This window comes from Phyllobates terribilis, unplaced genomic scaffold (genome assembly GCF_046119375.1).
Source record: "Phyllobates terribilis strain yellow unplaced genomic scaffold, ASM4611937v1 Scaffold_9__5_contigs__length_417890890, whole genome shotgun sequence".
Classification (NCBI taxonomy): domain Eukaryota; kingdom Metazoa; phylum Chordata; class Amphibia; order Anura; family Dendrobatidae; genus Phyllobates; species Phyllobates terribilis.
This window is the reverse complement of record NW_027362769.1, coordinates 31,410,272-31,435,432: the sequence shown is the minus strand read 5'-3', so window position 1 is coordinate 31,435,432 and position 25,161 is coordinate 31,410,272.

Here is a 25,161-nt window from a genome sequence, read left to right as displayed (position 1 = left end):
TGTGGCCCTTGTAATCTAAGGAGGAAGGACCGCACCAGCCAGAAGACACCCTTGAGGCCCATCGTCACCAAGCAGCCTCTTGAGCTGGTAGCTCTGGACCACGTCAAATTGGTTCCAAGCCGGTCAGGATACGTTTATGCCCTGACAATCGTGGACCACTATTCCCGATTTCTAGTGGTGGTCCTTGTAAAAGACTTGACAGCTCAAACGGCGGCCAGAGCCTTCCAGCAACACTTCTGCCGCCCACACGGGTATCCGGAACAGGTCCTGACAGACCAGGGTCCAGCGTTCGAGGCTGAAATCTTCCAAGAGTTCTGCAACCTCTATGGCTGTAAGAAGATTCGGACAACGCCTTACCACCCACAAACCAACGGGATGTGTGAGAAAATGAACAATATAGTCATTGATCTCCTGAAGACGTTGCCCCTGGAGGAACGCAGCCTGTGGCCAGAAAAACTGCCGGACCTGATAGACTTATACAACCATATCCCTGTGAATGCTACAAACTGCACCCCGGCTTACCTGATGTGACCCAGACCAGATAAGCTGCCCATAGACCTGGAGATGGAAGTCCTAACACCCGAGGACACCTCCCTAGATGTGGACTGGGATACGGAAAGGCGACTGCAGTACAAGAAGGTACAGGAGAGTGTGGCGAAGAGCCTGGCCCAGGTGAGAGAAAGGCAAGAGAGACTCTTCAACCAACATGCCCCTGCTGGTCCCCTAGAACCTGGTGAGCAGGTCCTGAAGCGAAAGAGAAGGCTACACAAGCTGGACGACCAGTGGGAAAGGGAACCCTACACAGTACTGCAGTCTGATCATGACAACCCGAAGGTGTGCGTGATCACCAAGGATGGAGGAGAAACCACTAGTACCGTCTCCAGAGACCACCTAAAAAGGTGCCCCGAGCAACTACAAGGTGCAGAAGAGGATCAAGGTGACCTTGAACCCGCAGAGGACAAGGAAGAGATGATCATCACAGTTCTTGGGGAGTTCCCTCAGTCCTGGACTCGAATAAACGATGCCATAGTGGTACCCGTCCTGCATTTCCTGCCCTGCCTGTAAATCTAGCCAGTGACTGCACCCCGAGCGCTAGTGAGAAAAGCCAGGTTAGACCACCACCAGACAGTGGGTTATGTAGGTCAACCCGAAGCACTAAGGGGCAAATACCGGCTCGCTGGAGAGTGTAGGGTGTGATAGCAAATGTAAATAGCCTGCAAAATGTTGAATTGTTTAAAATGTAATTGCATGACCAGTAACTACGCGTTTTCTCAGTTTCTTTCAGTTAATACATGGACTAACAGGTTATGAACTGTGAGACTTTCCTGTAAATACGTTTGGAGCTTAACCAACGGAAGGAACATGGACTGTCAAAGACTTGGGGTTACGGCAGACCCCCCACCTGGTTAAAGTTCCCCGTTGTTGTTGGTGGAATGGACACCCGGTCACAGACCACACTGTGACCTTAAGAACTCAACCTGTGCGTCGTTTGCTTCTACCTGCCTTATAATGTTTTAATGGTCATGCATATTACTCTTGTTTTAAGCTTAGTCCCGGAGTACTAATTTTTACTAGAGGGGAATGTGTCACCCTGGCCTGGATGCCACAAATGTTTAATAAAGCTGTGTCTGAGAGCAAGGGGGAGGTTCCCTAGTTAGGGACCATTAGCATGCAGCACCTCCTGTCCCAGGCCAGTAGGGGGAGCAGGCTGCCCCTATAAAAGCTGGAACTGGGGGCAGGGTTAGAGAGAGCTGGATGACCTGTCTCTGAAGTGAGAGGTGTCCCAGAGAAGGGAGAGTCAGTTCAGCTGGAGCTGAGGAGGTCGTGTGGCAGTAGAGGAGCCACGAGCCAGGGACGGAAGGCGAGGTGAGCCTGTCCTGGCTGAGAGAGAAACTGTTCTACCGGACTTTGGTGTCCGAGGCTGTTAGGATTCCAAGTCCTACAGCAAATAACCAGCCCACAGGGGATTGTATGTCCCTTGGCCTAAGAAGCCCGGAGGTTCCGCCACAGCAGAAGGGACCAGCAGAGCTGCACCAGGCCAAGAGTAGAAAGGGACCCAAGTTGCAAGCCATACGGGCGAGAAGACACGGCAAGCTCAGGAACGTGGGCTATTACACCACGAGGAGGGAAATAGCCAGGAAGAGCGCAGAGAGCACGGTAGGCCTACACCCTCACCCTGACCAGAAGGGCTACCCACTTGTTCTCAGACATCCAGGCCCCCTCCAAGCCGGAACGGTTTTTGGGTCGTCTCACATGTTCCAATAAAGACCCTGAACTGTTCAAGAGGCCTCCATTTCCTGGCTATTGCGATCGGAATCATCCCCTCCATCATCCACTCACTCTGCCCTGGGGCTACACTCCTCCCTTGGGGAGTTATACTACTCAGTGCTGCACATTTACATCTGCCCCAGCGGTCTGCACTGCAGCGGCGGTTATCCCTGACCGCAATCCACGGGTGGCATAGTTGGAACTTCCTATACATATAACAAAAGACGGTTCCCCTTTAAGTCTGACACCCTGAGCAAGGGACCGGGTCGCCACTACTACTATCCATCCGCATCCAGAGGCCCGGCCCTGAGTACCCCACGGCCCAGGGGGTGAGTCAAACATATAGAAAGGGGGTCCCGATAAGTACTCTCGAATTGCCAGAGGGACTTCTGAACCCCTGCTTGGTGAATGCAGCACGACGCGGAAAGCGGTAACCTGTACAGTGTACCTGAGGAGCCTAAAAAGAACTGTGAGTAAAATCGGATGACTGCCCTCCACTGTCTCTGTCGGTTATTGCCGCTGCGCCATCATCCCTCCTACGCTACAACTCCCTGCATTCCTTCCATCAACCCTGCCCCGGGGGTCCGCTCCACCTGTGGGGAGCAGAAACATCCCAGCTGCCATCCCATCATCCCCCGGAGGTCTGCAGCAGCGCTGGTAAACCATTACCAGAAACCACAGGTGGCGTCACGAGACAAACTGTTAACAAAACCCCTTTTTGAAGAGTGACCCAGAGGACGGGCCCGGGAGCTGACTTCACTGATATCCCAAGAAGGTAAAGGCCCAGGTACCGAGTCTCCCCCATATATCCCCCTGGGCGAGACAGGGCTGTAACGGCCCCACAATCAGTATTTGGCAAGTTTTTTACTCCAGTATTTGTAAGCCAAAACCAGGAGTGGGTGATAAATGCAGAAGTGGTGATGTGTTTATATTATACTTTTTCCTCTGATTGTTCCTCACCAGGTTTTGGCTTACAAATACTGAGGAAAAATACTGAGTAAATACGGATAGTGGGGCCGTAGCCTAAGTCTCAGAACAGCAGGCACAATTAGGTTACAAGATGGAGCCTGCTGCACAGAACTTCAGTCCACATGCTGCACAGAGTGGAGCTGCACAACAGTAGAACATGGCTAGGTTAGTGGTATTTTTGATTTCTTTTATCAGTCAGTGCTTATAGGGCCATTATATTCTGTGGTGATGGGGACCATTGTGGGGGTGTTCATATTGTGTTTGAAGAATTGGACTGGTGGGGCCATTATACTGTATGAAGTGATATGGGGGTCTCATTGTGTGGGGGGGATCATGCTATGTGTGGGTATGTACTGTGGCGATATCATACTGTTTTGGAGACATTGGATTCATCATACTGTGCGTGCAGGGGAATTCACTGTTGGGTGGGGTATCAAGCAGTGTGTTAGATGCATTTTTAGAGGCATTATACTATATGGGGCCACAAAAGGTGTATTGTAGTGGGTGAAAACAGTAAGGAGCGAAATTACTGTGTTGGTGTTGCAATACATGTCTCTCTCCGTATCTTTAAAAGTTGTTAGGTATGCCATTTTTTGACTCGTCCTATGCACAGTGACCCCATTTACTTCACTGAGAGGGAAGGGGGGCCCAATTAGGACTTTTGCTATGGGGCCCCATGGTTTCTATATTCGCCCATGTCCATATCAATACATGTTGAGGTCATTTGGACATTAGCAAGGCTTTGTTTGCATTATAGAGCTTGAAAGGGGTTCAATACAGTCCTAAAAGACCTCAGAATGCTGCCACACATCTTTTCTGGGCGATTGGAGGTTTTGCAGTATTGCGATTTGAGGGAAATTAAATCTTGGGGGGTAAAATTCAACAAAGTTGGCAAATCTGAATTTCAAAAGATTCGCTCATCTTTAAAATGTAAAGATAATAATTCTAAATATTAAGCACAACTTAAAGCGAATCTGTCACTATAAAAATGCAGTCCAATCTGCAGACATCATTTATAGAGCATGGGGAGCTTAGCAGATTGATCTATAGTTTTGTGAGAAAAGATTCAGTGTAACCTGTGATTTATGCATTTTATCCTCTGCTATTTTTGGGGTTTTGGGTGATGAGCGGTCCAATTAATGACTGACAGCGACCTCTGTATGCAGTTTTATACAAATACAGCTGTCAGTCACTGAAAGGACCGCTTACTGGACCAAAAATCCCAGAAAGAGGTTGTCCACTACTTTTACATCAATGACCTATCCTTAGGATTAGTCATCAATGTCTGATCGGCCGGGGTCTGACACCCGGCACCCCCACTGATCAGATGCTAACGGTAGTGGTAGCGGCTGCCGGCTGGAAGTATTTCACCTGCCAAGCTGCTACACTACATTAAAATCAATAGGAGGCAGATGTGCAGTACCCTGAAGCTGCCACTTTCAGAAGACAGCCAGCTCCGCAAGTGAGCACTTCCGGCCAGCGACCACCACTGACACCGGTAACAGCTGATTGGCGGGGGTGTCGGATTCGGACCACGGCCGATCAGACATTAATGACCAATGCTAAGGATAGGTCATCAATATAAAATTAGCAGACAACCTCTTTAAATTATCAAAATATAGGGTTAATGAATCTTTTCTCACAAAACTATACCTATTCAGCTCCCTCTACACTGTAACAGGTTGCCTGCAGAGTGGACTGTATCTTCATGGTGACAGGTTCTCCTTAAATATATTTAGGGTCAGACTTTCGGAAAACTAAAATTCGTGCTTAAAAAATAAACTTGTGATAGTGATGTTTATGCATCCATATGTTACTTATATGAATCAAGTACAGTACCAATATTACCATGTAAAAACGTATGATATCACCAAAGATTTATTGGTGCAATGTGTATGCCACCAAATTTGTAATATGGTCATGTGCATGAGGCTTGTAAAAAAATCTAGGTTCAATAGGAGGGAGGAAGAAAACACTCCTCGAAAAAGGAACAGGGAAACACTAGTTGACCAGTAAGAAAATCTAATAAATGGGTAACCCCCTGGCACTACTTGTCAGCTATAGTATATCATAGCTTTAAACACTCATAGCTGATCCACAGATAATTTACATAATCAGCTTTAAGGCCCACAATGAGACTGATCTTGAAACACTGTTACAAAGGACGATGCCATTATCTACTGACTAGATCATTTTTTAATTAATAGTGAATTAATGACATAATTATAATAAATAACACATGGCAGTTAGCGGAAACTCCAAGAAATATAGTCAGCCATTTATTTGGCCTTTTTCAAACTAGACTTTGCTTCTAAACTGAAAGTTCCATTCGTATCTCTTTCTGCTAAAATAGTTTAAAAGGGTAACAATATCTGATTTGAAATACTGCACATCGCAATAGGAAAAATTAACTGAATATCAATGCTTATTGCCATATTTAATTCACAAGGAAATAAATTTATATAATTTCTTTTAGTTTATTGTTTTTAATTACATCATTAGTATTAGACTTGCCATCATCCATATCTTGGGTTGCCTCAGTGCCATTTCAGCTCCTCAAGTATATACCGATAGTTGGTGCTAAGGCTTCATTCAGATATACTTTTTTTTCATGTACTGTATGTGAGAGATAAAAATGGACTGCATTTCACCAGTGTTTGGGCAGTATGTCAGTTTTTACCATTAGTGTTTTTTCAGTGATTTTCTCATATACAAGAAACATTTTTTGAAAAGCTTCACTTACCCATCACAATGCTAAAGAAGTTGTCCACTACTATTTAGTACTATTTAAAATGCCCCCAGTGTATTTTTATGATGGAAATAAGAGTATTTCTAATTACCTTGTGCTGTCTTTCTTGTCTGTGAGCGGAGCTATAGCTGGCTTCTCACAGGCATCACGTGACCCCCGGCTGCAGCTGGCTCTTGCTTCCGCTGATGTCACGTCAAGTGAGGTATGACTCAGTGACGCGCTCCCCGTGGTGGATGATGGGCTCTGGGCGGGGTTACCTTGTGCATCACAGCCCAGCATCCATCGCGCGGTTTCCCTCTCCTGCATTCATTGGGAAAGCGTACGGTTGATGCTGAGGTGTGACGTGCGGGGAAACCCCACCCACAGCCCATCACTCACCAGGGAGCGCAGCACTGAGTCATGCCCGGCTGCAGCCGGAACTTGACGTGACATCAGCGGATGTCAGAGCCGGCTGCAGCCGGGGGTCACGGGATGCCTGTGAGCGGTCAGCTATTGTGCCACTCAAAGACATGAATCACAACACAAGGTAATTAGAAATAATCTTATTTCCACCATAAAAATACATTGGGTGCATTATCCATAGTAGTGGACAACCTCTTTAAAAATAGACAGCATAAGGATGGCACATAGATGGCACCCATGTACTGTCTGTGCTTTTCATAGACCCATTGTCTCTGTATTTTTTCTGCAGCCACACAATAGGTCTACAATAAAACATGGATGTGAGAACAGCATCATAGATTATAAGGGTGCAGTCAGACGGCCAGAAAAACGGAACGGGATCAGAACACAATGCACGGACTGGCCAGCAGTTCTCCCGACAATAGTGTGTCAGCTTAATGTATTTCGGTGCAGCTGTCACACTTGGGTGGGGAGAGTCCCTGGCCATTCCGTGCACTTCGTTCCCATCTAGCTCTGATTTATATGGCCGTTATATCCATGAAATACACAGATGGAACATGTATGTCAAAATGAAGGTCTGAATGAGGCCTAACACGGTTTTTTTCAGCCAATTTAAAATTTTGTGCATTAGGCTATGTGCCCATGATGCAGAAATGCTCAGGATTTTTTCCTGAGCATTTCTGCATCTCCCTGGCAGAAGAAAACGCACGCGGATTGTACATACGTTTTCCTGCCAGGGACATGCGGAAGTGAAGCGTTCTTCACTTGCATTTCCGCATGCGGATTGTGCATGCGTTTTCCTGCCAGGGACAAGTGGATGTGAAGCGTTCTTCACTTGCATTTCTGCATGCGGGTTGACAAGTGCTTTCCAAGCGATTTTAGCATCACTTGGAAAGTGCTTGACAACTTGGTCACACTATATAAATCCATGCAAACAGCATGGATTTATATAATGTGACCCGAGAGAATGTCAAAAAATAAAAAAATAAATATATACTTACCCTCCGATGGCCCGCGCTGTCTTTCTTCGCTCGGTCCCGTCTGCCGGCAGCGGTACACTGAAGGACCTGCCGACATCAGCGTCGTGTGACCCGTCACATGACTCTGACGTCAGCGCGGGTCCTTCATTCCATCACGAAGTGCCGGGAAGCAAGGAGGAGCGCAGCGCGGGCCGCCAGAAGGTAAGTATACATTTATTTTTTATTTTATCCTTTTTTTACAGCTTTTTTAATGGTTACCTGGGTGTGGAAGAGACTCTCCTCTCCTCTACAACTGGGTACCATCCGCACATTAGAACGCGCCAATTACGCAAGTACAGATGCAGTCTTGCAGAATTGGTGCGTTCTAATGCAAGTCAATGGTGGCGAAAACGCAGCACTTCCGCAAAATAACTGGTAGTGCTGCATTTTTTTCCGCAATGATAATCCGCAGCGAAAATTTCCGCAGCATGTGCACAGCACATGCGGATTATCATTGGGGGACATGGCAGGCCTTCTACCATGCGTTTTTTAAGCGTTTCTGCAGCGCTTTTGCCGCTGCAGAAACGCTTAAAAAACGCATCGTGGGCACACAGCCTTACGATCTGAGTATTACGGACCATGATACATGGAAGTCTGAATTCAGCCTTAGCACAACTACTGATTGATATTAACTAGTGATGAGCGAGCATGCTCGCTACTGCTCGGTGCTCGCCCGGGGATCTCACTGCTCGAGATGTTCTGCACTCGCCGAGTATTTCCAGGGTTGCTCGGCGGGAGCTCCAGCATGTTTGCTACTTTTTAGAGCGCCAATCAATGTGCAGGGATTGCCTGCCACACACTGTAATGCTGCAGCCATGTTGGTTGTGGCATTACAGTGATTGGCTGGCCGAAAGCGTCATCGGGTCTATATCAGACCTGTCACCACCGTGCTCGTCACAGTCTACTCCACAATAAGGCAGTGTAGAGAGAGGTGCTGTTGAGCTATGGAGAGATTTGGTTATTTATTACACTGTGTGCCGAATTATTAGGCAAATGAGTATTTTGATCACATGATACTTTTTATACATGTTGTCCTACTCCAAGCTGCATAGGCTTGAGAGCCAACTACCAATTAAGTAAATCTGGTGATGTGCATCTCTGTAATGCGGAGGTGTGTTGACTAATGACATCAACACCCTATATAAGGTGTGCTTAATTATTAGGCAACTTACTTTCCTTTGGCAAAATGGGTCAGAAGAGAGATTTGATGGGCTCTGAAAAGTCCAAAATTGTGAGATGTCTTGCAGAGGGATGCAGCAGTCTTGAAATTTCCAAACTTTTGAAGCGTGATCACCGAACAATCAAGCATTTCATGGCAAATAGCCAACGGGGTCGCAAGAAGCGTGTTTGCCAAAAAGGCGCAAAATAACTGCCCATGAATTGAGGAAAATCAAGCGTGAAGCTGCCAAGATGCCATTGGCCACCAGTCTTGCCATATGTCAGAGCTGCAACGTTACTGGAGTATCAAAAAGCACAAGGTGTGTGATACTCAGCGACATCGCTAATGTAAGGAACAAGAAACATTTGAACAAGAAACATAAGATAAAACGTAAGAATGGGCCAAGAAATATCTTAAGACTGATTTTTCAAAGGTTTTATAGACTGATAAAATGAGAGTGACTCTTGATGGGCCAGATGGATGGGCCAGAGGCTGGATCTGTTAAGGGCAGAGAGCTCCACTCCGACTCAGACGCCAGCAAGGTGGAGGTGGGGTACTGGTAAGGGCTGGTATCATCAAAGATGAACTTGTGGGACCTTTTCAGGGTGAGGATGAAGTGAAGCTCAACTCCCAGACCTACTGCCAGTTTCTGGAAGACAACTTCTTCAAGCAGTGGTACAGGAAGAAGTCGGTATCGTTTAAGAAAAACATGATTTTCATGCAGGACAATGCTCCATTACATGCATTCAACTACTCCACAGCGTGGCTGGCTAGTAAAGGTCTAAAAGAAGAAAAAATAATGACATGGCCCCCTTGTTCACCTGATCTGAACCCCATAGAGAACCTGTGGTCCATCATAAAATGTGAGTTCTACAGGGAGGGAAAACAGTACACCTCTCGGAACAGTGTCTGGGAGGCTGTGGTGGCTGCTGCATGCAATGTTGATCAAAACAGATCAAGCAACTGAAAGAATCTATGGATGGAAGGCTATTGAGTGTCATCATAAGGAAAGGTGGCTATATTGATCACTAATTTTTTTTTTTTTTTTTACTTGTCAGAAATATTTATTTCTAAATTTTGTGCACTAATATTGGTTTACCTGGTGAAAATAAGCAAGTGAGATGGGATTATATTTGGTTTTTATTAAGTTGCCTAATAATTCTGCACAGTAATAGTTACCTGCACAAACAGATATCCTCCTAAGATAGCCAAATCTAAAAAAAAAAACACTCCAACTTCCAAAAATATTAAGCTTGGATATTTATGAGTCTTTTGGGTTGATTGAGAACATAGTTGCTGATCAATAATAAAAATAATCCTCTAAAATACAACTTGCCTAATAATTCTGCACACAGTGTTGTTAGTGTAGGTATTCTACAAGATTCTCTACATATCCATCTCAACTAACAGTGCTTCTGAGGACTAATCCAGCTGCAGAGATATCAGTGCTAGGCAGGCAGGCAGGGTATATAGCAGACTGAAGTAACATAGCAAGAGGATCCATTCCAGTTCTGTCTGCTGGTGCTTTTACAGATATTTATAGAAATAGCCCCAGGTATCAGGGGCCAGGAATATTTTTTTTATCTTAATCCTGATTATTTGCTTAAAAAGCAATCCAGATAACACTGTTTTTCTGCGCCATTTGCTTGTTGGCACTGCAGAATACAGCCAGGTCCTTTCCATATTACAGCGCTAAAAATCCAGCTATTTAAAACTGTGGTTTGTCCATCACACGGATCACATATAATTGTGCTAAAAATTCTGCCATTTTTGGCCTCCATTAAAATTTTGTTTCAGTGCGTCAGCGAAGTTATTGACACCAGTTTGCTGTTAAAAATAGTTATCTACAGGCCAGCTATTTAAAACTGTGGTTTGTCCGTCACATTGATCACATATAAGTTTGCTCCAAATTCAACCATTTGTAGTGAGTGTGGAAGATATTGTCCTCCATTTAAAATGGGCAAGGCACGTGGCAAGGGAGGGGGAACTGGATGTGATGGTGATGGTGATGGTGCATGCCGAGGCCGAGGCCTTGATCTAGCTGAAATTGTGCCACAACAAACACCCACATCTTCTCGCTCTACCTTCCTGTCCCAATTAATAGGGGACCGCAGAAGACCACTATTGAACACAGAGCAGTGTGAAAAGGTTATTGGTTGGATAGCAGATAATGCTTTCAGTCACTTAGCCACCACCACCACCCTGTCAAGTCTCTGTAGTCGTGAGTCTGGACCGCATATTCCTCACCCTGATCCTCCTTCCTCCCACCATGCCGAGTGCCCAGAGACAACTGATCCCACACTTGGACATTCCGAAGAGCTGTTCACTTTTCCATTTATAGATTCGGGCCTCTCGTCTGATCCACTTGATGCGGGGCAAGAGGAGATCGCAGGTAGCGATGCCGAAATATTTGAGCAGCCATGGTACGAAGGCAACTGTGGGAAAGTGTCACAAGAGGTGTACGATGATGAGGCACAATTGCCAGAAAGTCAGGAGGAGGACCAGGTGTGGAAGTGGAAGATGAGGTGGTGGATGATATAGTAACTGACCCAACCTGGGAGGAGGACATTCAGAACGAGGACAGCAGCACAAAGGGGGAGGGAGGCAGAGCACCCCAACAGGCAGGAAGAAGCAGTGTGGTGGCCGCAGACAGAAGGCGGGCAACCGCTCCCTCTAGCACCAACACGACGGAAGTTGCCAGTACAACTATTAGGTCTTCCCGAGTCTGGTTGTTTTTAAAAGACTCTGCCGATAACCCAAAAAAGGCCATTTGCACCACTTGCCAGGCCAGCATCAGCAGGAGTAGCAAAACTATCAGCCTGACCACCACCAGCATAATCAGGCACATGGAAGCTAAGCACCCAACTTTGTGGGCCAAACCCCAGGGTCCAGGAACAGTGTCTGCGGGTGACACCACTGCTTCTTCCGCTGTTGTGCGTGCAAGCTAATCCCCTGTCCATAGTGCATGTGAAGATACCTCCTGCCCTGCACCTGTCATTGCACACTCTCAACCAGCACCAGTTGTCCATACCCCAGTCCTTGGAATGCAAGCGCAAATAGTCAGCCAACGCCCCACAGGCCACACTACTAAATTCACACATTTCGCGACTGCTTGATGGCGGCGGCCGTCCCTCAGTACTCGGTCCCCAGCCGACACCATTTCTTCCGGTGTGCAGTCACCGCATTACACAAACACGTGTCCCACAATATTAGCCATGCCCTCAACAATGCCGTTACTGGGAAAGTCCACCTAACCACGGACACGTGAACAAGTGCTTGTGGGCAGGGACAGTACATATCGCTGACGGCACACTGGGTTAACATAGTGGAAGCCGGAACCCAGTCACCCCTTGGGACGGAACACATCCTCCTGACGCCGAGGATTGCGGGCCCTAGGTCAATCAGGGTTGCCCCCACAGTCTACAGCTCCTGCACCTCATCCTCCTCAGCCTTCTCCTCCTCTTCAGCCTCCATCTCCGAAATGACCACATCAGTCACAAGCTGGAAGCACTGCAGCACTGTCTCAGCCAAGCGGCAACAGGCTTTGCTGAAGCTAATATGCTTAGGTGACAAACCGCACAATGCTGAAGACTTGTGGACAGCTCTGAAAGAGCAGGCAGATCTGTGGCTGACACCGCTGAACCTAAAGCCAGGCATGGTCGTGTGTGACAATAGCCGGAACCTGGTGGCGGCTATGAGGCGAGGTGAGCTCACACATGTACCATGCCTGGCCCATGTGCTTAACCTCGTTGTTCAGCGGTTTCTCAAAACCTACCCAGAGCTGCTGAATCTGCTTTTCAAATTACGCCACCTGTGTGCCCATTTTAGAAAATCAGCTACAGCTTCCGCCGCCCTTGCCGTGCTTCAGCAGCGTTTGCAGCCTCCAGCTCACTGACTGGTGTGTGATGTCCCCACGCGTTGGGAAGGATTTGTAAGCAGAAGAGGGCAGTTGTTGACTACCAGCATCAACAAGGCCGTCAGGATTCAGTTCAGACTCCACACATAAGACCTTAGGAGTGGACATGGATGTCAGACATACAGTATGTACCATCCTCCAAAACTTTGAGGACTCCACCAAGATGGTGAGCGGCAAAGACGCCATAATTAGCGTCACCATCCCGCTTCTCTGTCTTCTGAAACGCTCTCTGCTCACAATCAAAGAGGATGCATTGCAGGCAGATATTGATGAGATGGAGCAAGTAACCATACAGGGTGATTACACACAGCCCAGCCTCATCTCATCCCAACGTGAATTGGGTGACAATGAGGAAGAGGAGGAGAAGGAGAAAGAACAGGACCTAGTTTCATGCGCTATAGACGGTACTACCTGCACAACTGCCTTACCATCTGTTCAGCGTGGATGGCCTGAGGACAGAGAGGAGGAGGTGGAGGAGGAGGAGGAGGAGAGCATGGTCTTTCGTCCTCTTGGTGAGGACACTGAAGTCTTGTCTGTTAGCAGTCTGGCACGCATAGCTGAGTTTATGTTACGCTGCTTTTTCTGTGACCCTCGCATTCTCAAAATTTTGGGTGACAGTCATGGGCGTACCCAGGATCAAAACTACGTGGGGGCAAGCCATGGTCACAGATACCGAAGAGAAATATATATATAGTACAATGCAAAAATTTCACTTCTTACATTACATGAGTGATATCTATTGTAAATTCCACAATAGCTCAGAAACCAGCGAATCGCTCCACACAGTATACTGGCCCTCATAAAATGCTCCATACAGGATACTGGTCCCCATATAACGCTCCATACAGGATACTGGCCCCCATATAACGCTCCATACAGAATACTGGCCCCCATATAACGCTCCATACGGAATACTGGCCCCCATATAACGCTCCATACAGAATACTGGCCCCCATATAATGCTCCATAGAGGATACTGGCCCCCATATAATGCTCCATACAGAATACTGGCCCCCATATAATGCTCCATACAGAATACTGGCCCCCATATAATGCTCCATACAGAATACTGGCCCCCATAAAATGCTCCACACAGAATACTGGCCCCCATATAACGCTCCATACAGGATACTGGCCCCCATATAATGCTCCATACAGAATACTGGCCCCCATAAAATGGTCCATACAGAATACTGGCCCCCATATAACGCTCCATACGGAATACTGGCCCCCATATAACACTCCATACAGGGTACTAGCCCCCATATAACGCTCCATACGGAATACTGGCCCCCATATAACACTCCATACAGGCTACTGGCCCCCATATAACGCTCCATACAGAATACTGGCCCCCATATAATGCTCCATACAGAATACTGGCCCCCATATAACGCTCCATGCAGGATACTGGCCCCCATATAACGCTCCATACTGAATACTGGCCCCCATATAACGCTCTATGCAGGCTGTTCCCCACACATAATGCCTCATGCAGGCTGTTCCCCCCACATAATGCCCCACACAGGCTGTTCCCCCCACATAATGCCCCACGTAGGCTGTTCCCCCCACATAATGCCCCATGCAGGCTGTTCCCCCCATATAATGCCCCATGTAGGATGTCCCCCCCTTATAATGCCCCATTCAGGATGACACCCCACCCTTCCTTATAATGCCCCATGCAGGATGTCACCCCTCCTTATAATACCACATGCAGGATGTCACCCACCCCCTTATAATCACCCATGCAGGATGTCACCCCCCTCTCTTATAATGCCCCATGCAGGATGTCACCCCCTCTTATAATGTCCCATACAGGATGTCAGCCCCCCTCCCTTATACTGCCCCATGAAGGATGTCACCCAACCACCCCATATAATGCCCCATACAGGATGTCACACACACCCCTCCCTTATACTGCCCCATGCAGAATGTCACACAACCACCCCATATAATGCCCCATGCAGGATGTCACCGCCCCACCCCCCCTCCCCTCCCTTATAATACCCCATGCAGGATGTCACCCCCCATATAATGCCCCATGCAGGATGTCACAAACCCCCACCTCCCCCCCCTCCCTTATACTGCCACAGGCCTCCATACAATAAAAAAAAAACATCAAATACTCACCTCACTTCTCCTCACCTGCTGCCGCTGCTCCAGACTCCAGCGTCGCCGGCCTCATCCCGCTCTTCGCTATGACTGTTCAGGAGAGAGCGCGGTGTAAAGACGTCACCGCACCCTCTGACCTGAGACGTCACAGTGCAGCAGCCGTGGTAGAGACAGGACCTGCTGCGGAGGCACGGGGAGAGGTAAGTATTGTGCTGGGTGCCGGGGCACTGAGCAAGCGGGGGGGGGGAGCGGGCGCTGACACCGCTCTCTTCTGCTCACGGGTCCCATAGCGCTTGGGGTGCCCGACGGCAAGGGCCCCCCCGCCTGCTCAGGGCCCGGCATTTGCCCGGGTGCGCCAGGTACTGACGCTGGCCCTGGTGAGCGGCATGCGTCCCTGCTTCTAGGGGGGGCAGATGCCCCCCCTGCCCCACGGTGGGTACGCCCATGGTGACAGTCATTACTGGTTGGTGACACTTCCAGACCCACGCTACAAGGAGAACTTTATATCTCTTATTCCTGAGGCGTACAGGTCTACAAAAATGGGGCAGTACCAGAAATCCCTTGTGGCGGAACTATTAAAAAAATTCTCATCTGAAAACACTGGCGGCAGAGGTCACAGTTCGATGGAAAACCAAGGAGTACAGGCGAGAAAGGCACAACTCCAATACAGCAGAGGCAGGGGAACACTGTCAAAGTTCTGGGAGAGTTTTCTCAGCCCCTCCCATCGCACAGGCCCTGAGGCACGGGGTACTCTCAAAAGGATTGCAAAGTTTGGGAAGATGGTGAGGGAGTACCTTGCCGACCGTACCAACGTCCTCCATGATTTCTCTATGCCTTATAATTAATGGGTATCCAAGCGGGACACGTGGAATGAACTGGCCTTGGAGGTCCTGGCCTGCCCTGCCGCTAGCGTTTTATCAGAGCAGGTTTTTAGTGCCGCTGGTAGAATTATAACTGATAAGCGCATCCGCCTGTCAACTGAAAATGCTGACAGGCTGACTCTTATAAAAATGAACAAAGGCTAGATTGGGCCAGACTTCTCAACACCACCGAATGATAGCAGCGTAAAATAAACTCAAATCCAGTGTCTTTTGTGGCAGGTGTATTCCCATGCACCTTTTCACACCCACACATGGGTATACGCTTCCTGATTTTGGCTATTTGCTCTTGTCCTCCTCCTTCTCCTCATTCTCATCCTCCACCACCATATCGCCAGGGTGACCGTGGTCCGTGATGCAACACTCACATAATTTTTTTAAAGGGTGTTTATGATGCCTGTAAAAAATTTTTTATGCAGTATGTTCATGTATACCCCCCAGGGGTAAATGTTTGTCAGCCCAAACACTTAGTGCATGGGCATTACAAGTATAGGAGAGCCGCTCCTTTCTAATGGGAACATTTTTTTATGAGACCCTCCTCCACATCTTTTCCAAGGTGCATTGGATTGCCTCCCAATTTTTGGTAGCCCTTGCATTCACTGCATAGGTCAACACTATGGGAGACCCACTTCCTAATAATAGGAACGTTTTTTCATGAGGCCCTCTACGTCTCTTCCTAGGGGCATTGGAGTGCCTCTCAATTTTTTTGTTCAGCCCTTGCATTCACTGTATAGGCCAACACTATAGGAGACCCACTTCCTAATAATGGGAACATTTTTTTCCGGGGGGCCCTCCTCTACATCTCTTCCAAGGAGCATTGGAGTGCCTCCAAATATTTGGCAGCCCTTGCATTCACTGCATAGGCAAACAGTATGGGAGGCCCACTTCTTAATAATGGGAACATTGTTTTAAGGAGGTCCTCCTCTAAGTCTCTTCAAAGGGGTATTGGGGTGTGTGCAAATTTTCAAAGAGATTTTGGGGTGCGTCCAAATTTTGGGCAGACCTGCCACTCACTGCATACGCAATAACAGTATAGGAGACCCACTCTTTAGTAATGGGAACAACAATGCATAGCCAGCTGATGGCTCTCTAAGAATAGCGAGGGCCAACTGCTGACCTTTTAAGAATAGTAAAGGCCACCTGATGGCCCTATAAAAATAGGCTTTGTGACTTTCAGAGTCCCTCCTTCATAAATGAAACAGGATCTTTCTGATCATGTCTCACACACCACATGGCCAGATAAGGTTTTAAAATGTTAAAATGACATTTCCCGGTGAATGCATTTGTCACGGTTGAAAGCAATGCAAAAGTGCAAAAACGCATCAAGAACGCTACCTGTGAACATAGCCCAAGGTATGGAGGAGTATTTTTGTTTTTGGTTATTTATTTTGCCTTATATACAAGTCATTACCCTGGAAAGGATGTTCCTTAACATATTTCCCAGGAAAAATCCATTTTGGTTTAGTTTTTGTATGTTTTATTGTGAGTCCGTAAAAGTGGCGTAATACCTCTGACAACGTTGTTGGCAGCAGTGACCTGGGAGTCAGAAATGCTTCCAGTGGTCTTCCCCATGCTGTTCCCATGTCATTTGAGCACTGTTCCCATCGATTTGGGCAATTTTTAGGCCCTCTGCAGACCGCCAGGGGGAGCCGCCTGAAAAATCGAGTTTCCCATAGACTTACATTGGGCTCGTTGCTCGGGTCGAGCACCCGAGTATTCCAATTTGCTCGACTTGAGCATCGAGCACCCGAGCATTCTAGTGCTCGTTCATTACTAATCGTAACGCATGATAGCTGCAGTCCAAAGTACTAGATAGAGTGGGATGCAGTCTCGTGGTATGCGTCTGTCTCTTAAATTTAGTTGTGCTACAAAATAGTCTCTATGTAACCCTAGCCTAAATTTAGACTCTATTTAAACAGTCACAGCATGAACTGTCAATTTGCATTGGAACTCCACAGGCTAAATGTAAGTGGCTCTAATTGTTACTAATTGTGGTATCCTCCCTCTCCTGCTTGTAGATAATACATTATATGCTTTCCTACCATACCTCTTGGGTACACATGTCCTCTCACTGATGTCCATCATATCCATTGCTTTCAATGCATAACCTCTAAAACTGCGACGGAGGCAACGCCTTTGGCTTTGGCTCAGGTAGTAGGGTTAAGTCTCCGTATTCCTTACTGTATTCTTTTATTTGACAATATTTGTAAAAAGTACTAAAATTGCCTCTGGCAATGGCTATTTATTATTCTTTAGAAAGTAATGGGAAGAGTAACAAAGCAGAGTAGTATTATTATTTATTTTTAGAGCATCAATGATTCCATGGTACTGTATATGTAAAAAGGGGTTACATACAAAATACAAATATGGATGACAATGAACAAACTAATAATGACAGACTGGTACAGATAGGAGAGGATGCTGTCCATCCGGGTTCATAGTCTACAGGATAATGGGGAAGGAGACAGTAGGTTGGGGATTGCGGTGGCTCTGGTTATGGTGAGGAGGCAGCAGGGTCATTGCAGGCTGTAAGCTTTCTTAAAGAGATGGGTTTTTAAGTTTCATCTGAAATTTCCAAATGTGGATGATAATCAAATGTGTTTGGGCACAAAGTTCCAGACGATGGGAGATACTTGCAAGAAGTCTTGGAGGCGATTAGGTGAGGAACGTACAAGTGTGTTGGAGAGAAGGAGGTCTTGGGAGGACCAGAGATTATGTGTTGAAAGATATCTGGTGATTAGTTTGGAGATTTGTGGAGAGGTAGACTATGAATGTTTTTGTGAGTCAATGTTAGTAGTTTGTACTGGATACGTTGGGGAATTGGGAGCCAATGAAGAGATTTGAAAAGGGGTGAAGTAGAGACGTAGCAAGGAGAGAGGTGGATTAGTCAGGCAGCAGAGTTAAGGCAGACTGGAGAAGTGCAAGACTATTAGCAGGAATGCCACAGAGGAGGATATTGCAGCAGTAGAGGCGGGAGATGATGAGAGCATTAACTAGCGTTTTAGTAGATTCACAATTGAGGAAGGGACGGATTTTAGAAATATTTTTGAGTTGGAGGTGGCAGGAGGTGGTAAAAGTTTGGATATGCAGTTTGAAGGACAAGGCAGAGTCAATGGTTACTCCAGGGCAGTGGACTTCTAGTACAGGCAAAAGCGAGATTTATTGTGATAGATCAGGTAGGGGAATTAAGTGGGATGGAGGAAAGATGATGAGTTTGGTTTTGGCCACATTGAGCTTTAAGAATTGTGATGAGAAGAAGGAGGATATAGCTGATAGATAGTCTGGGATTCTTATGTATAGCCTAAGATTGAAAGGCCACAACTCTTTTAGAAAAAATGTTGTTTTTGTTGGAAAAAAGTAATAGAGGGTTAGCTATGTATGATATTTAAGATGGATACTATTTCTAAAAGCAGTTACACGGCAAAGCTGGAGAATATGTATTGATAAATCTCCACTATTGGGCTTAATATAAAACAAGTCTTCTAACCAAAATGTCAGTATTACCCACAGCAGTTATAATCTAACTTTCATGTTTCTAGTTTTAACTAAAATAATTGATTTGATTTTTGCACAGGTTTCTTTTTTTGTGATGACTGATATTCCGGGGGGCCTGTGCTTCAACACGGAAACTAATCAGATCACACAGATCTGCATAGTAAAGCATGAGAGCTGTAGCCAGGACCACTGTGGATTTCAGATGATCTTTTACCTCCGTGCAGGTAAGCTAAAGTCACTGATCAGAGCTGTGTCATATTGGAGCAGAGATAAGAGGCAAGCAAAAGAGAATACTTGGCTGATAAGCATCACCCATGGGTTAGTGGCCTCAATATCATTTTTATTCTCTGACTGTAATTCAGCTTTAACATTCTGTTTAGTTTTGATCTTGTGCTTTGTAGATAGAATAATTCATCATGATTTCACCCCGTTGCGTCAGGCAATATCCAGCTTTCGCTGTTTGTAATCCCCAAGTTATGACAACCATAAAACCATAAGGCTATGTTCCCACATGTGGTGTTTTTTTAGTCAGAAATCTGCAGCAAAACTGATCTCCAGCAGGAAATCTGCTGTGTAGAAAATGCAGGTTTTGCTGTGTTTTTTATGTGTTTTTCAGTGTTTTTTTCACTGTCCTTCTGTCTCTAGTTATGCATTTACATAAAGGTCTGTGGAAAAAAAGAACCCTATTTTATTTTGCCATCAAAAACACTGAAAAAAATTACCTGCGTTTTTTGGTGTGTTCACCCATTACTTCCTATGGGTGAAAAAACACTGAAAGCGGTGACATGCTCTATTTTCCAAAAATACAACCAAGGTACAAAATATGCAGCAAAAAAAACAAGATGTGTGAACAGAGAATTCTGGTTTCTCATAGACTTTGCTGGTATTGCAAAAAGCAGCTGAAAATTTTCATAAAAATCTGCAGCAAAATACGCTTAAAAACACAACGTGAGGGAACATAGCCTAAAACCCATCAGCAATGTGGACAATCTCTGTAAGGCTATGTTCACATTTTGCATTTTTGCAGCGTTTGTTTTGCTGCGTTTCTATGCAAATTATAAGCTATTTTTTACAGCTATGAGATATCACAAATCTCACTAACATGCTAGTTTTTTTTTCTCACTGAATTGAAAAACTGTTGCGTTTTTGAAAACTTCAGAATATCATTTCTTTCAGTGATCTTGCAGCATTTTTTTACCCATAGAAAGCAATGAGTAAGTGCAAAAACAAAGCAAAAACACAGCAAAAAATTAGGCAAAACCTGAATTTTGGCTGCCTCTTTTTTACTGCCTATACGTCAGGTTTTGGCTGCAGAAAAAAACTAAGGCTACATTTCCATGATAGTGCCTATGAGGACATCAGCTTGTAGTAGGTCATAAACACATAAATCCAGAGAGAGACCTCCTAACAAAATTCATAGAAATATCAAATATCTTTATTGAGCATTAAAAGACAAAAACTTAATTAAAAAGACTTCATAAAAGACAAATAGGTAGAGTTTGTAACACACAGAAATAAATAGAAAACCAGATGATACATGACACTCCATAGACAAAAGTCCAAAAAATACTTTTTCACTTAATTGGAGATGTGTAAATGCACTGCTAATCAATATTCATAAAGATACTCAAAATATGATAAGTACTGTCTGTAGTGAATGATCCAGATTTAACCCAAATTTATGCTCTATTGAGAGATACTGAGGACATCATTATTGATGGTGGGGTCAATAATTGTATGAAAATGAAATAGTACGTTAGCTAAGTATCAAATATACAATGCTTCAATTGCACATCTAAAGTACACAGATGAAACAATAAAAGTGCTTAGTGCATCATAGAAAAACTACATGAACTTAATAATTCATATACACTAGAAAGACTCATATTATACCCAAGTGGAGTTAATAACTGAAATTAATGCATAATACAAAGGACTTGTGTGATTTATGAATAAACTGCATACGTGGTACAGGCATCCACACAATAAAATGATACAGACCCACCAATGTAGCATCTCACCTGGTGCCCCTTGACGCACGTTTCGCATCATGCTGCTTCATCATTTCAGTTTTTGATGTTGCAGATTTTCTGCAGCAATTTTGCACCTATTAAGTAAATTAGGTTACTTGCAAACTTTACTTGCATTTTTTACATACATTTTTATGGCATTTTTGATACTGCAGTTTTTATCTCTTGTTGAAGTGTCATGTTTTAAACAAAGCTGCTATATTTTTGATACTTCCTGGTATTTTGCATTGACAAAATTTATTGATATAGTCATGTATAGATTACATGTGTTTTAGATGCGTTTCCACCTAAAAAAGATGCACTAAAAACGCATGTTCGTCTTTTACCTGCTGATTTTCCTCATCTAATGAAAGTCTATAGGGAAAATCTGCGCATAAAACGCGACATACCAGCAAGAGAAATTTATTTGTTGCAGATTTGAAACACACACCATAGGTCAGTTTACGCTGAGTAAAAAAAAAAAGCAAAGTGGGCCTTCTATAGGATTTCTATAGATCTTAGCCACTGTGCTAGAAATGTAATATGTTGCGTTTTTGATGCAGCAAAATATACTGCATGAAAAATTCATTGTGGGCATACAGCTTAAGGCTATGTGCCCACGTTGCATTTATGAAGCAGAAAATTTCTGCTGCATAAATGCAAGTCCTCTCCCGGAAAAACGCATGCGGAATTCCGCACGCGTTTATCGCGCATTTTTCGCGCGTTTATCACGCGTTTTCCACATGCGGAATTGCCTTGCGTTTTTTATGCATTGGACAAAGGCAATTCCGCTTGCGGAAACGCAAAATTAAATGACATGCTGCGGATTTTTGAACGCGGCATAAACGCTGCGGAAAAATCCGCAGCATGTGCATAGAACTTGCGGAATCCCATTGGGGACCATGGGGTGCGGATATACATGCGTTTTTCAAGCGTTTACGCTGCGGAAATTCCGCAGCATATACGCTTGAAAAATGCTACGTGGGCACACAGCCTTAGGCTTTATTCATACGCCAGTATTATTGATCAATTATTATTATTATTTAATGACCTCAATCTTGAGTCATGGCGAGTTGATAGAGGAACAATCTGTAGGAAGATCAATCTTGTGCAAGCCTAGATAAGTCCACCAGGGTTTTCTCTGCCATTATTTAGATTGTATAAAGCCATCGGGTTGCTGGTCTTCTGATCTTCCTTTTCATGATGTCCTTCTCCAGTGATTGCTCTCTTTGTATGATGTGTCCAAAGTTGGCTAGCCGTAGCTTGGTGATCTTTGTTTCGAATGACATGTCTGGTTTGATTTGTTCCAAGATTAATTTGTTTGTTGTTCTTGCCATCCATGTAATTAATAACATCCTTTTCCAGCACTGCATTTCAAAAATGTTGATTCTTCTTCTGTCTTGTTTCTTTATCGTCCAGACTTCGCATCCATATGTTACAGGCGGTGGCGTACTGCCAATGGCGGCTGGCCACGCCACTGCTATGGGGCCCGTGAGCTGGGAGGGCCCTGAAGCAGCAGGGAACGAGGAGGATAGGTGAGTATTGTGGGGGAGGGAGGTTGCGGCGGTGGAGGAGCATGGCACACTCAGCAGCTGCTGCTGCACGTGTGCCCACTGCTAAAGGTACATGAATATTCCCTCTTCTCCACTCCCATGGGCATGGAGAAGAGGGAATATTCATTCTCTTTAGTAGCAGGCACGGAGGTGTTCTGGGCTGAGGCTCCTGCTGACAATGCCTGCTACTAAAGAGAATGCATATTCACTGTTCTCCATGCCCATAGTCCCGGCGTAGAGAGGAGTGAATATGCCACCAGCAGCAGCTCACCTCGGCATCTGAGAGCAGTGATGGCCACACATACCAGGATTGGGGAGGTGAGGAGGCCATGCATACCAGGATTGGGGGATGAGGGGGCCATGCATACCAGGATTGGGGAGTGAGGGGGCCACGCATACCAAGATTGGGGGATGAAGGGGGCCACGCATACCAGGATTGGGGGATGAGGGGGGCCACGCGTTCCAGTATTGTGGGATGAGGGGGGCCAGGTGTACCAGGATTGGGGGATGAGGGGGGCCACGTGTACCAGGAATGGGGTATGAGGGGGGCCAGGTGTACCAGGATTGGGTAACAAGGGGGGCCAGGCATACCAGGATTGGGGAATGAGGGGGGCACGCATACTAGGATTGGGGGATGAGGGGGGCCACACGTACCAGGATTGGGGGATGAGGGGGCCAGGCATACCAGGATTGGGGAAAGGGGGAGCCAGGCATACCAGGATTGGGTGACGAGGGGGGCCATGCGTACCAGGATTGGGGGATGAGAGGGGCCACGCATACCAGGTTTGGGGGATGAGGGGTGCCATACATACCAGGACGGAGAAATTTACCAGTAGCTGCTGCATTTCCCACCCTAGGCTTATACTTGAGTCAATACATTTTCCCATTTTTTGTGGTAAAATTAGGGGCCTCGGGTTAAAATATACGGTATTTTAAAATCAGTGAGTACTTGGTGCCCATAATACTGTAGGACTGTTGGGTGCATTATACTATATGTGGGCTGCATTTTACCCTATGGGGTGTGTAATATCCTGGATGGAGGACTATGGGGAGTGCATTATACTATATGGAGGATTATGGGAGGAGCATTATATTCTATGGAGGACCATGGGAAGTTCATTATGCTATATGGAGGATTATGGGTGGCGCATTATACTATATGGAAGATTATGGGGGGCACATAATACTATATGGAGGATTATGGGGGGCGCATTATACTATATGGACTCAGTAATGAGTCTTTCATTCCATCTACGCTTGTTACTATCAATGTTGTATCTTCGGCATATTTAAGATTGATGATGATTCGTCCAGCATTTTTGATTCCTTCTTCTTTTTTGGCAAGTCCAGCCTTCCTGAAAATAGCTTCTCCATATAAATTGAAAAGAAATGCTGACGGGATGGAGCCTTTTCTGATGCTTGGATCTATTTTGAACAATACCATGTAGCCACGTTCCATTCGGACTGTTGATTCATGGTCGATGTAAAGGTTCCTAATGAAGTTGATCAGATGGTTTTGCACACCCATATCCTTCATGATATTCCAAAGTTACTGGTTAGCAACATTTCATTGTTTCATAATTCAACATTTTGATCATTATTTCTTCAGTATTTTTATGCCACAACCAGTAGTGTCTCCAAAACACAGAACAGGTGTCAATTTTTCATTTATAGTTTTTCTTTGTAAGTTCCACTCCTGGTTTTGGCAATATAAACCCTAATGAAAAATACTGACCAAATACTGACATGTGAATAAACCCTTAAGAGGTGCTACAAAAGCCTGCTCCAAGTGTTGGCCAAGGCATCGCCTACTGATGAACGGCCCTGCTAGGATCAGCATTAGTGATGAGTGAGCATGCTCATTACTCGGGATTTACGATCATGCTTGGGTGTTTTCCGAGTATCTTCAGCATGCTCGGGTGTATTGTTTGAGTCACGCCGTGCGCATGATTTGCGACTGTTTGACAGCTTTAATACATGTGAGGAATGCCATCCTGACATCCACGAAGTGACTAAAATATAACGGCCGAGCACGCTGAAGATACTCGGCGAGCACCCGAGCATGTTCGCCGAAAGGGTTAACAGAACATACTTGCTCATCACTAATCAGCATGTCTAATACATCAGTATATCTGTTCTCAGGAGATTTCATTTGCATCGTACATTTGAGTAATCTGGCTAGCAATATGTCGTTGCCTCACATTAGGGTCAGTTTGTCTGGCTGCCTGGTTAATACGCATGTTCCCCATCCTCCTGTCGATAAGCACGTAATTGTCATTGCACACACATTTGTGAATTGAATAAGGAGCCCGGTCATGACAGGTGTTCTCAACAATTGGACTTCTTTCCCCAATCTATAATTGTGCTCACATCGCCAATTTAGAGCTTAGTGACATGGGAGAAAATAGATGCTTTTTTCATTGAGACAGTAAAAAAAAAAAATTAAAGAAGAGAAGCTAAAGGTCATCTCTCCAGAGACACTGTAACGCAGCAGAGGCTGTGACCTGTTAGGCGACTGTTGCCATGTGTCATCTTGTAACCATAGAAACGCTAGGCCCAAGGAGCAGTTGTCAAATATTGATTCGCATATAAGATCCATTTTCTGGCATTTGCCGCAGACAAAACCTAAACT